Below are 13,040 nucleotides of genomic sequence, written 5' to 3'. Positions count from 1 at the left end.
GATGAACACAGCAGGCCAAGCAGCATCAGAGGAGCAGGAAGGCTGACGTTTCGGGCCTAGACCCTTCTTCAGAAAATTTTCTGCTCCTATGATGCTGCCTGGCCTGCTGTCTTCATCCAGCTCTACACCTTGTTATCTCAGATACTCCAGCATCTGCAGTTCCTTGTAGACCAATTGGTTTGACATCTGTTATGTGGCTCCTAACAATCTGGTTAGAATCTGTTAAGAGGTTATAGCTGTGCACTTTGTTAAATTCAAGGTATTAGGGAAGAGTCAGCATGGTTTTGTCAACAGGAAATCATATTTGACCAATTTATTAAAGTTCTTTAAAAAGTTGTGCCTTACCCTGTGGGTAAAGGGGAGCCCTCAGGCCTCTGACAGCTGAATTTCCATAAAACATTCGGTACACTGCCACATCAAACGTTATTGCAGAATGTAAAAGCCCATAAAGCCCATGGTGCCTGGGCTTATATATATTAGCACAGGTAGAATTAGAATTAGATTTTATAGTCACGTACTCAAGTACAGGGATACAGGAGTTCAGTGAAAAGTGTAGTGAATGGGAAGGCGATGGCCGAGTGGTATTATTGGGATGGCACAATGGCTCAGTGGTTAGCACTGCTGCCCCAGAGTGCCAGGGACCCAGGTTCGATTCCACCCTAGGGTGACTGTCTGTGTGGGTTTCCTGCGGATGCTCCGGTTTCCTACCACAGTCCAAAGATGTGCAGGTTGGGTGGATTGGCCATGCTAAATTGCTCGTAGTGTTATTGATGTGTAGATTAGGTGGGTTACAAAGGGACAGGTCTGGGTGGGATGCTGCGAGGTGTGGACTTGTTGGGCTGAAAGGCCTGTTTCCACACTGTGGGGATTCTATGACTATGACTTCTATACAGTGTCATGATGTGTGGCACCGTCTTAAGTACAAAATCAAAAAATAAATGAATTAAAAGGTCAACCAGAAGGTCGGCTGGCTGACGGAAAGTAGAGAATATGCATTAATGGTTCTTTGTATTACAGGATGGGATACGTGGAGCCCTGCAGAGATCTGTGCTGGAATCCCAACATGTTACAATTTACGTCAATTTATGTCTTTGTGTATTGTGACTTTGGATCTGCCTCTTTTGATAGGTATTTGAGGCCATATTATTCAATATTTTTAAGGCAGAGATGGTTAGCATCTTGAAAGACACAGGAGTCAAAGGTTATCAGGGCTAGATGGGATGTGGAATTCAAAACACAAGCAGTCATTCATGATCCTCTTGAATGGAAGAGCAGGCTCAAGTAGTGGAATGGTCTACCTATTGCCTTTATTGGTTAATGCATTGAGTAAAGGAGTTGGGAGGTCATGTTCCAGCTGTACAGGACATTGGTTAGGCGACTATTGGAATACTGCAAGCAATTCTGGTCTCCCTGCTATGAGAAGGATGTAGTGAAATTTGAAAGGGTTCAGAAGAGATTGACAAGGATATTGCCAGGGTTGAAGGAGAGGCTAAATAGACTGAGCTATTTTCCCTGGAGCATCAGAGGCTGAGATTATAGAGGTTTATAAAATCATGAGGGGCATGGATAAGGTAAATAGACAAGGTCTTTTTGCAGGGTGGGGGAGTGCAAAACTAGAGGGCATGGGTTTAAGGTGAGGGGGGAAAGATTTAAAATGGATCTAAGGGGCAACATTTTCACGCAGAGGGTGGCGTGTGTCTGGAATGAGCTGCCAGAGGAAGTGATGGTGGCTGGTACAATTACAACAATTAAAAGGCATCTGGATGGGTATATGATTAGGAAGGATTTAGAGGGATGTGGGTCAAATGCTAGCAAATAGGACTAGATTTATTTAGGATATCTGGTCAGTTTCTGTGCTGTACATCTCTATGACTGCTCCTATTTTGTATGTTTAGGCATATTTGTTTTCTCCGTGGCAATGACTATCAATCAGAGTTCATCTAATGTGTATAAATTGTTGTTCCCTTTGAAATTTGATAATACAGTGATTGTGTCCTTATGGGTCCAAGCCAAAACTCTTCAAGAGCATGTCTCTTTTCATCAATACTCAAGTTCTGTATGACAGAGTGACATTTTTGCCCATAAATACCTCATTCTCTAATACTATCCAATATTCACATTTAATGCACCTTATTCCTTTCTGCTGGGTCTTTCTACAGGTCTTCCCAGGCCTTTGATTGCAGTCATATGCTTACTCAGTAATGATTTGTTTGGGTCACTGTTCAAGAATTATTTTCTGACCATTTTTTAAAATCATAAAACTGACCAGAATCCCTCCACCTCTATTATTACAATCTAACATCCGAAAAGTGTCTCTGTCCATTAGAGAGATGCAGTTGGTTATGTATACTTTGAGGGTAACCAGTCCATAAGGGTGGGGAAAGGAGTGGAGGCAGGGCCTCCCATGAAGCAGCACAGCTGGTATAGGGATTGAATCCACAATGTTACACTTATTTTAGATCACATTCAAGTCACCTATCCAACTAATTTGACTGATACCCCTCCAAAAATGATACTTATTTTTATTACACCTTTCATTACAACATATACACAATAGCACCAAGTTCTACCTCACCGGTCCCTCTGTGACTTCCCATTCTCATCCCGCGTAGGGGACTTCTACTGTCTTCCAAAATATACACAAAGCAACACACATGGATGTCCCATTGTATCAGGCTGTGTAAGAACCTCTCTCGCTATGTCGAGGGCATCTTGAAACCCATTGTACAGGGAACTCCCAGCTCCTGTCATGACATTACAGATTCTTACAGAAACTCAGCACCCACAGGCCAGTCGAACCAGGGACATTCCTCATCACATTGGATGTTTTGGCACTCTACATCAGCTTCCCCCACAATGACAGCATCGCCGCAAAAGCCTTAGTACTCAATACCACCAATTGCCAATTTCCCGATGCCATCCTACAACTCATCTGCTTCGTCCTCGACCACAACATCTTGAGCTTCAACAACCAGTTCTTCATTCAGACACACGGAACAGCCACAGGGATCAAATTTGTCCTCAATATGCCAACATTTTCATGCACAGGTTCGAACAAGATTCTTTGCTGCACAGAACCTCTGACCAATGCTATACACCTGATACATTGACAACATTTTCTTCCTTTGGACTCATGGCGAGGAATCAGTGAAATAACTACATAGTGATATCAACAAGTTTCATCGCACCATCAGACTTACCATTGACTACTGTTTAGAATCAGCCTCATTCTTGGACACACACACACATCTCCATCAGGGATGGTCACCTCAGTACATCACTGTACCGCAAGCCCACAGATAACCTCATGATGCTGCACTTCTCTAGCTTCCACCGTAAACATATTAAAACAGCCATCCCCTATAGGCAAGCTCTACACATACACAGGATGAAACAGACACCTGAAGGTGTTGAAGGACGCCGTCATAGGAACAGGATGCGATGCTCAACTCATCGATCGTCAGTTTCGAAGTGCCACAGTGAAAAACCGTAATGACTTCCTCAGAGGACAAACACGGGATATGTGCGATACAGTACGGAACTTCATCGTACAGTACGTCCCCGGAGCAGAGAAACTACACTATGCTCTTCACAGCCTTCAACACGTTAACAATGACCATGAGCACCTCGCCAAGATCTTCCCCACGCCTCCACTTCTTGCCTTCAAGCAACCACCAAACCTTAAACAGACTACTGTTCCCAGCAAACTATCCAGCCTTCAGAAAAGCATCAGCCACAACACCACACAACCCTGCCATGGCAACCTCTGCAAGACATGTCAAGATCATCGAAATGGTTACCACCATCATGTGTGGGAACACCACCCACCACGTACACAGCAGATACTCATGTGACTCGGCCAACGTTGTCTATCTCATTACACTGCAGGCAAGGATGCTCTGAGGCATGGTGTATTGGAGAAACCATGCAGACGCTACGACAGCGGATGAATGGATACCATGCAATAATCACCAGACAGGAATGTTCCCTCCCAGTTGGGAGCACTTCAGCGGTCAAGGGCATTCAGCCTCCGATCTTCAGGTAAACGACCTTCAAAGTAGACTTCGAGATACACAACAACGCAGAGTCGCCGAGCAGAGGCTGATAGCCAAGTTCTGTACCCATGAGGACGGTCTCAATCGTGATCTTGAGTTCATGTCTCACTACAGGTGACCGCACCACATTTAACACTCACACTCGCACACACACACATGCACACTCACACACACACACACACACGCATGCACACATACAAACACACACTCTCTCTCATACACACATACACACACACACACATATGTGAATCTATGGAGTGAATTTGCATTTGCAGTTACATTTTATTTTGTTCAAAAAGCACACAACTTATAGACAGTCAGACAATAGGCATTTTATAAATTCCCACTTTAGAAATAAAAGCAGTCTGACTCGAAACTAAAACACAAACAGATTCTAAAAAAAGCCCTCATGCCTGACATGCATTGCCTGACCTAAAATGTCACCTCTTCTTTACATTGATAAAGCCTCTAGTTCTCTCAGGGCAGTGACTTGAAAGAAATTCAGGGATTTACATATACATATTAATCAATTAAAACCTTCTAATTTATTAAAGATTTAACAGCATCTTAGGTTTGTTTAGTACATCCTCATCAGTGGTGTGACCCTTTGATCTTTTACTAATAAATTCTGTGTCTGATACTACCTCTCTCACTACCACCTGAAGAAGGAGTGAGGCTCCAAAAGCTTGTGATTTCAAATAAACTGTTGGATTATAACCTGGTGTCGTGTGATTTCTGACCTTGTCCACCCCAGTTCAACACCGGCACCTCCACATCATATTTCCCACTTTGTCTGAAGTATCCAACTGCTTAGAGACATAAAAAAAACCCTGCAGATGCTGGAATCCAAGGTAGACAAACAGGAGGCTGGAAGAACACAGCAGGCCAGGCAGCATCTGGAAGAAAGGAGCAGTCAACATTTCGGGTATTACCCTTCTTCAGGACTGCTTGTTTGACAACCAATATTGAAAGAGCCGAAACTTTATTTAACTGTGCAACTATTGGACAGCTCAAAGCTGTTGTTTCCAATGGCAGGCTGCTTTCCGTTCCCTCGCTACCTACTCCAGCCCTCTTCCCAGCAACTCTGTAAGGCTCAACCACAGACTGTTCATGACCTCAGTGTCACATTTAACCTGGAGTTGAGCTTCCAGCCACTAGATCACTAAGATTGTTTCCACAGCCCAACTTCAAAGCAGCACACCCCCTCCCCCTACCTCCACGCATTGGCTCATCCCCCACTGAAGTGCTCATCCCTCCCTTTTTGTTTTCATCGGAAGGTTTCATTTATACTTCTGGGATGGTATTTGAACACAAAAAGTATCCTGATTCAGGAAGGAAAGGCTGCCTTTGGCAGTGTGAGTGTTTGGTTTCTTCAAGAGCACCACCCACTGTTCTGTTCACAAAATAAACAAAACTGCTGTAGTCATGCCTTTGATGTCAAGCATTTCACACCGTTTTAAGCATTTTAATCAGTAATATTCAGCATTTTAATCAATGTCTTTTCTTGAAGTGTGTCCTGTTTAACTTCTTAACATTACAGTTGTGTATTATTTTTAAGTCACATTGCTAATCTTCAAACTAATTTAGATTATTTGAACATTTATTCCTCATTTAGCCCTGCTGATATCTTTCTAAAAATGTTGCACTGGATGCACTTTACTTTTCCATGAAGAATCAGAACTAAAGGTATGTTTCTGACCTGTAACTTTTGCATTTAAAAATCTATTAGCTGGCTGAATCTAACCGGCTCAGAAATTCTGTCACAAACTTGCTAACTGTGCCTAGGTCTTGTTCACCACTTCCTGTGTTGATGCTCTCCACTTCTGGCCCTCCTGCTCGCCTCAATGCCCCGTCATGCAGTTTCAGCAGCTTGTAGGTAACCTGGGATGGTTATTTGGTCTCCCTTTGAATCTGGGTTGGAGATGGATGAGACTTGATATCAGCCCCTCTTACTGAATATTAACCAATTTTTTTTATTCACCCATGGGATATGGGTATCACTGTCTGGGCCAGCATTTATTGTCTGTCCCTAGTTGTCCTTGAGAAGGTGGTGATGAGCTGCCTTCTTGAACCGCTGCAGTCCCTGTACTGTAGTTGACCCACAATGCTACTTGGGAGCAAATTCCAGGATTTTCACCCAGTGACACTGAAGGTACGGCGATATATTTCCAAGTTGGGATAGTGCGTGGTTTGGAGGGGAACTTGCAGGTGGTGGTGTTCCCATGTATCTGCTGCCCTTGTCCTTCCAGATGGAAGTGGTCATGGGTTTGGAAGGTGCTGTCTGAGGATCTTTGGTGAATCTCTGCAGTGCATCTTGCTGCTACTAAGCGTCGGTGGTAGATGGAGTGGATGCTTATGGATGTGGTATCAATCAAACGGGCTGCTTTACAAATGGTGTCAAGCATTTAGAGTGTTGCTGGAGCTGCGCATGACTCTGCCTCCCTACCTACTTAAAAGAGGGACAATGTTTGCTACTTTCCAGTCTGTTGGAATCTTTCCTGAATCAAGGAAATTTGGAAAATTAATCTCAGTGCAACTACTGCCTCAGTAGCCACCTCTTTTCAGACCCTAGGATGAGTCAATCTGAATCTGTCAACTAACAGTTCGTTCAGTTTGCTCAGTACCTCTTCCCTAGTGATTGTAATTTCACCAAGTTCCTCTCTCCTTTCCTTCTCCTGATTTACAGCTATTATTGGATTTTGTTGGTATCTTCTATTGTGAAGATAGATGCAATATATTTTTTCTCTGCATCTGCCATTTCCTTGTAGTTCTCCTTTATGTCTTCAGCACTCCTTTGCATTTGTCCACGCGGTATCCATATCTCAATTTGTTTCCTGTTGGTGCTGCTTCCAGACCAGGATTACAAGGTCATATGGACCAGTGTTTCCTACTATCTGAGAAACTTGCAATCAATTCCTTTACTGATCCAAACTCTTAAAAGGCCCTTTCAAACATTCTTAAAAGCAGTTTCAGATTCATAAACATTCACATCAAGGCACACTTCTGTGTGGCACTTTTCATAACCTCATGATCCCCAATGCATTTTGCAGCCAGTGATGTCTTTTTCCTGTTTATTCATTAACGGGATGAGGACATCACTGGCTAGGCAACATTTATTGTCCATCCTTAATTGCCCAGGAGGAAGTTCAGAGTCACATGTAGGCCAGACCAGGTAAGGATGGCATTTTCCTTCCCTGAAGGACATTAGTGAACCAGATGGGTTTTTCCTGACAATCGACAATGGATTCATAGTCATCATTAGATTCTTAATTCCAGATATTTTACTGAATTCAAATTCCACTATCTGCTGTCGCGAGATTCAAACTAGACCATTGCCTTCCCTTTGCAAAATATGGTCATTGCAAACATAGCAGCAAATCTTAGATAGCAAGATACCGCAAACAGTAGAGTAATGATGGACAGATTGCATGTGTCACAGCCACTTTGTCAATCAAGGTGCCTGAATTGGAGGTCTCAGCATCTCACCAAAGTGAATATTTCGCTCAGGCAAAATAAAAAGCTGCAGTCCCTCTGTTCATCAGCAGAGGCCAGCATTGATCTATCTTAACCTCTCCAAAACCCTCCTTATAGAAGTGGATAGAACTATACTGATCGCAGGTGATCAGTGGAACTCCTGAGAGACAGTGGATCAATCAGACCTTGCCCGTAGCAGAGAGATGTCTCGAGAAACAGAATTCAAGAAACTTTAAAGGAAATAAGCAGTCAACCACGAAGGAAGAATTGATCTCTAAATATCCTGAACAGAATCCTAGTATTGTTATGGTAAATTCACCATTCTAGTGGCCGTACCTTTAGCTGCCAAGGTCCTAAGCTCTGCAATTTCCTCCCTTAGCTTCTGTCCCTACCTCTCTTATTGAATCATTTACACTAATAGCTGCTGCTTTGGCCCAGGGTTAGAACTTCAATTAGTAACACACTTGTTAGGTGTCTTGTGATGCTTAAGTTGGCTGTGTAAGTGCAGGTTGTTGTTTATGTTCATTCGAATAAGAATTTTAACCATTGAGATATTGCCAAATCTGGGGTCGATGTTGGTTAGCAAGCTTAGCATGAGCTGTACTGAAAACAAAAAGTGCTGGAGATCACCGGGTCAGGCAGCATCTGTGGAAAGAGAGCAAGCTAACGTTTTGAGTCTAGATGACTCTAGCACAAACTGTTACTGTTTTAGTAGTTCAGGAAGAGAGCAGGAATTTTGAATGAACTCCGGTTTATATAATTTGGAAGACAGGAGGTCAGCTAGGAGCATGTTAATGTGGGTAGATCTGGTGGTAACAAAGCTGTGAATGAGGGTTTGAATTAGGTTTCGCATTGGGAAAAGTTCAGTGCCGCGCAATCTGACCAAATAGCACAGAGATTAGAAGTAGACCAGACCCAGGATAGATTCTTGGGAATGTCAAAGGTAACAATGTGGGAGCAGAAAAAGTCACCCAATTCTCTGGTTGTGTTAGGTAGATAGTAATGGTACCAGCTCAAGAGGCATTGGAGGTGCATGTTGTGGTTAACACAGTGGCACAGTAGCTCACAGTGCCAGGGACTCAGATTCGATTCCACTTTCGGGCGACTGTGTGGAGTTTGCACATTCTCCCCGTGTCTGCTTGGGTTTCCTCCCAGAGTCCAAAGATGTACAGGTTAGGAGGGTTGGCATGCTAAATTGTTCCGTAGTGTCCAGGGATGTTCAGGCTAGGTGGGTTAGCCATGGGAAATATGGGGTTAACAATTACCTGTGTTCCTGCCAGTACCCTCCCTAAGACCCTGAAGCATGGAAATGTACAAACAAAGTACAAACAGAAATTGAGATCTGCTATTAGGTCAGTAGCTAGGGGTGTTTTTAATTTATTCACTGGATGTGGGCATTGGTTGCTGATCCTTATTTGTCCACAAGGGAGTGATGGTGAGCTGCCTTCTTGAACTGCTGCAGTCCACGTCCTTTGACTGAAGGGATTCACACATGGAGCTAGGAGAATGATGGGTACCACTGGATTAGGCAATGAAAATATGTTTAAGGACGTTGGAAACAAAAATAATATATTGATGTGAGACACCTGAAGTGTAAGTAACTGCAATGTTTTTATTTCACTGTAGATATTTCGAACTAACTGAATACTTGGTATCATAATGACTTAAATTTCAAGTTGACAGCGGTCTTAACTTTCACTCAGAATGTTATAAGTTTGAGTCCCACGCCAGACCTTGAGCACTTAATGCAATGACGCGGCAGTGTCTGACATGCTGTTTGTCAGGTGAAAAATCATTGTATTGAGTTTGCTGAATGTCTATGGCTTTCGCTAGAGACAGGACGATATCCCATGATTGCTCTCCCTTCCGAAACCATTGACTTTAACTGGCCATTCGCTCCCTGTGGGATCTTGCTGTGCCACTAAATGAGACTCTGTCGCCTCATTTGCACCTGCTGAGAAGGAGGGGGTGGTTGAAGAAGAACATGTCCAGGATATGGGGGTCACTGGTGCAGCATTAGTTACAGAGAGGACTGTTTCAGAAGGAGATGTGTGTGTGAGACTGAGAAATAATCTGTCAGAATTAGAAATTACAGCCAAGCAAGTAGAAAAAGGATACCCTTAAATGGATTAACACAGAGCTTTGCTTAGCAAATTCCCACCATCATGAGAGGATTGAGTAAAGACTGGCATTGCTATAGCACCTTTCAGAACCAGCATGAAGTACTTCCTGAAGTGCAGTCCTGTTGTAGTGCAGGGCTGAGCGCAGTACAATCCCACAAACAGCAATGGGATGATGACCAGGTCACCTGTATCAGTGATGTCATTCGGACCCTTTTATTTTTGTGAATGAAGGGATTACAATGTTGCATTTGGCATCATTTAGGTGGTCACTTTGTCCAAGAGTGGCAGTATCTTTACTTGCCCACAGGGGGCCAGCATTGAGCTTGCTCCAATTTTCCAAAGGGAAGTGGCTATAAATTCGGATGATATAACAACACCAACCACACTGTCTTTCAGACAGCAATTGATGATTCTGAGGGAGTGTGGTCTTAAGATCAAGATCCTGACCATGACCAGCTATGTCCTCATTTTGCTATAGGTCAGAAACATGACATATTAAGTATGTTGGGGAACATTTTAAAATCATTGTTCTTGGGACGTGGTTGTTACTCAGTGGGCCAGCATTTATTGCCTCTCCCTAGTTGACTTTGAGAAGGTGGTGGTGAGCTGCCTTCTTAACCGCTGCAGCCCATGTGTTGTGGGTTGGCCCACAATGCCCTTAGGGAGGGAATTCCAGGATTTTGACCCAGTGACAGTGAAGGAACAGCAATATATTTCCAAGTCAGAGTGGTGAGTGGCTTGCAGGGGAACCTAGAGGTGGCGGTATTGTCATGTACCCGCTGCCCTTCTCTTCGAGGTGGAAGTGGTTATGGGTTTGGAAGGTGCTATCTGAGGATCTTTTGAATTTTTGCAGTGCATCTTGATAACGATACACATTGCTGTTACTAAGTGTTAGTAGTGGTGGGAGTGGATACTTGTAGTGTCGATCAAGCGATCTGCTTGTCAAGCTTCTTGAGTGTTGTTAGAGCTGCACCCATCCAGGCAAGTGGGGAGTATTCCTTCACACTCCTGGTGTGTACTGTGTCGATGGTGGACCGGCTTTGAGGAGTCAGGAGATAAGTTGCTCAGCAGAGAATTCACAGCCACTACTGTCTTCTCACAGAATCGCAGAATTGTTACAACACACAAGGGGGTTATTTGGCTGACTGCAGCAGCTGTTCAAATCAGCATCATGAGTGCAAATCTCCTGCCCTTTCCCCACATGCCAGCACACTACTTCAATTCAAATAGCCATCCAGTACCCTTATAGCCACATGTTGAAAGAATTATTTTTAATAGAATCCTTGCAGTGTGGAAGCAGGCCATTCAGCCCATTGAGTCTACACTGACCCTCTGAAGAGCATCCCACCCAGACCCATCCCATCCCTGTAACTCTGCATTTTCCATGGCTAATCCATTCAGACTGCACATCCCTGGATGATATGGCCAATTTCCCATGGCTAATCCAGCTAACATGCACATCTTTGGACTGTGGGAAGAAACCGGAGCACTCAGAGGAAACCCACACAGACACGGGGAGAACATGCAAACTCCACACAGACAGTCACCCGAGGGTGGAATCGAACCTGGGTCCCTGGTGCTGTGAGGCAGCAGTGTTAACCACTGAGCAACGCCCTCATAATGATACATTATGAATAATTTCTGGTAATATTAAGTGATAATTTGAAGCCACAATAAGCTTGGTAGCAGCCTTGCCTCTGGCTGAGTAATTTGTAGACAATGAACGCGTAATCCAGGTTTGAAACTCCAACACTGCATTGAGATGGCGCTGCACTGCCAGGGTGCAGTCTATCAAGCAACACATTAAACTGTCTGCTGAATGTTAAAGTGCGCCTGGCTTTCCCTGGAGAGCAGCAGGGCAGTCTCAGGCACCATTCCAATGTAATTCTCCCCCAGACCAGAACCCAAGGCACTCACACACCAACAGTCCAAAAGTTTTGAGCTAATCTCAGAAGCTGGTGGGTTGAAGCCAGCTTCCAGATGCAGTTACATTTGAAAAACCAAAAGAACTGCAGATGCTGAAAATCAGAAACAAAAACAAAAGTTGCTGGAAAAGCTCAGCAGGTCTGGCAGCATCTGTGAAGTGAAATCAGACTTAATATTTTGAGTCCAGTGATCCTTCCTCAGAACAGTTCTGTTTTAAAACTCTGCAGATGAAATGTCTTCCTCCACTTGAAACCGTGGTTTTTCTGCAGAGAATCATGGCGATTCTTTGCAGATCTTACTTGCACATGTACTCACTGAGGTGTTCGACAAGGTTCCCCATGGTAGACTGTTTAGCAGGCTTAGATCACATGGAATATAGGGAGAACTAACCATTTGGATACAGAACTGGCTCGAAGGTGGAAGACAGAGGGCAGTGGTAGAGGGTTGCTTTTCAGACTGGAGGCCTGTGACCAGTGGTGTGCCACAAGGATCGGTGCTGGGTCCACTGCTTTTTGTCATTTATATAAATGATTTGGAAGTGAACATAGGAGGAGTGGACAGTAAGTTTGCATATAACACCAAAATTGGAGGTGTAGTGGACAACAAAGAATGTTACCTCATTTTTCTGAAGAAGGGTCCCGACCCGAGACGTCAGCTTTCCTGCTCCTCTGATGCTGCCTGGCCTGCAGCTCCACACTGTATTATCTCTACTTCAGTATACAATGAGACCCTGATCAGATGGGCCAATGGGCTGAGGAGTGGCAGGTGGAGTTTAGACAAATGTGTGGTGCTGCATTTGGGAAAAGCAAATCAGGGCATGACTTATACACTTAATGGTAAAGCCCTGGGGAGTGTTGCTGAAGAAAGAGACCTTGGAGTGCAAATTCATAATTCCTTAAAAGTAGAGTCCCAGGTAGACAGGATAGTGAAGAAGGCATTTGGTATGCTTGCCTTTATTGGTCAGTGCATTGAGTCATATTGTGGCTGTACAGAACATTGGTTAGGCCGCTTTTGGAATACTGCGTGCAATTCTGGTCTCCCTGCTATAGGAAAGATGTTGTGAAACTTAAGAGGGTTCAGAAAAGATTTACAAGGATGTTGCCAGGGTTGGAGGGTTTGAGTTACAGGGAGACTCTGAATAGGCTGGGGCTATTTTCCCTGGAGTTTCAGAGGCTGAGGAGTAATGTTATAGAGGTTTACGAAATCATGAGGGGCATGGATAGGGTGAATAGCCAACACCTTTCCCCTGGGGTGGGAGAGTCCAAAACTAGAGTCCATAGGTTTAAAGTGAGCGGGGAAAGATTTAAAACAGACCTAAGGGGCAACTTTTTCACAGAGAGGGTGTTGAGTTTATGGAATGAACCTCAAGAGGAAGTGGTGGAGGCTGGTACAATTACAATATTTAAAAGGCATCTGGATGTGTATATGAGCAGGATTGGTTTAGAGGGAAAAGGGCCAAATG

The 13,040-nt window shown here is 44.0% G+C and overlaps 1 long non-coding RNA gene across 1 annotated transcript; it reads left to right on the top strand.

The window, feature by feature from the left end:
- Positions 1 to 976: 976 nt before the first annotated feature.
- LOC125487073 lies at positions 977 to 9,122 on the top strand. Its single transcript, XR_007265637.1, has 3 exons — positions 977 to 1,128; positions 5,671 to 5,741; positions 8,956 to 9,122. It is a non-coding gene; the product is annotated as an uncharacterized LOC125487073 (long non-coding RNA).
- The last annotated feature ends 3,918 nt before the right edge of the window (positions 9,123 to 13,040 follow it).

Source organism: Rhincodon typus, chromosome 36 (assembly GCF_021869965.1).
Source record: "Rhincodon typus isolate 14 chromosome 36, sRhiTyp1.1, whole genome shotgun sequence".
Classification (NCBI taxonomy): domain Eukaryota; kingdom Metazoa; phylum Chordata; class Chondrichthyes; order Orectolobiformes; family Rhincodontidae; genus Rhincodon; species Rhincodon typus.
The sequence above is the reverse complement of the archived record's forward strand: the minus strand, read 5'-3'. Positions and strand labels throughout refer to the sequence as shown.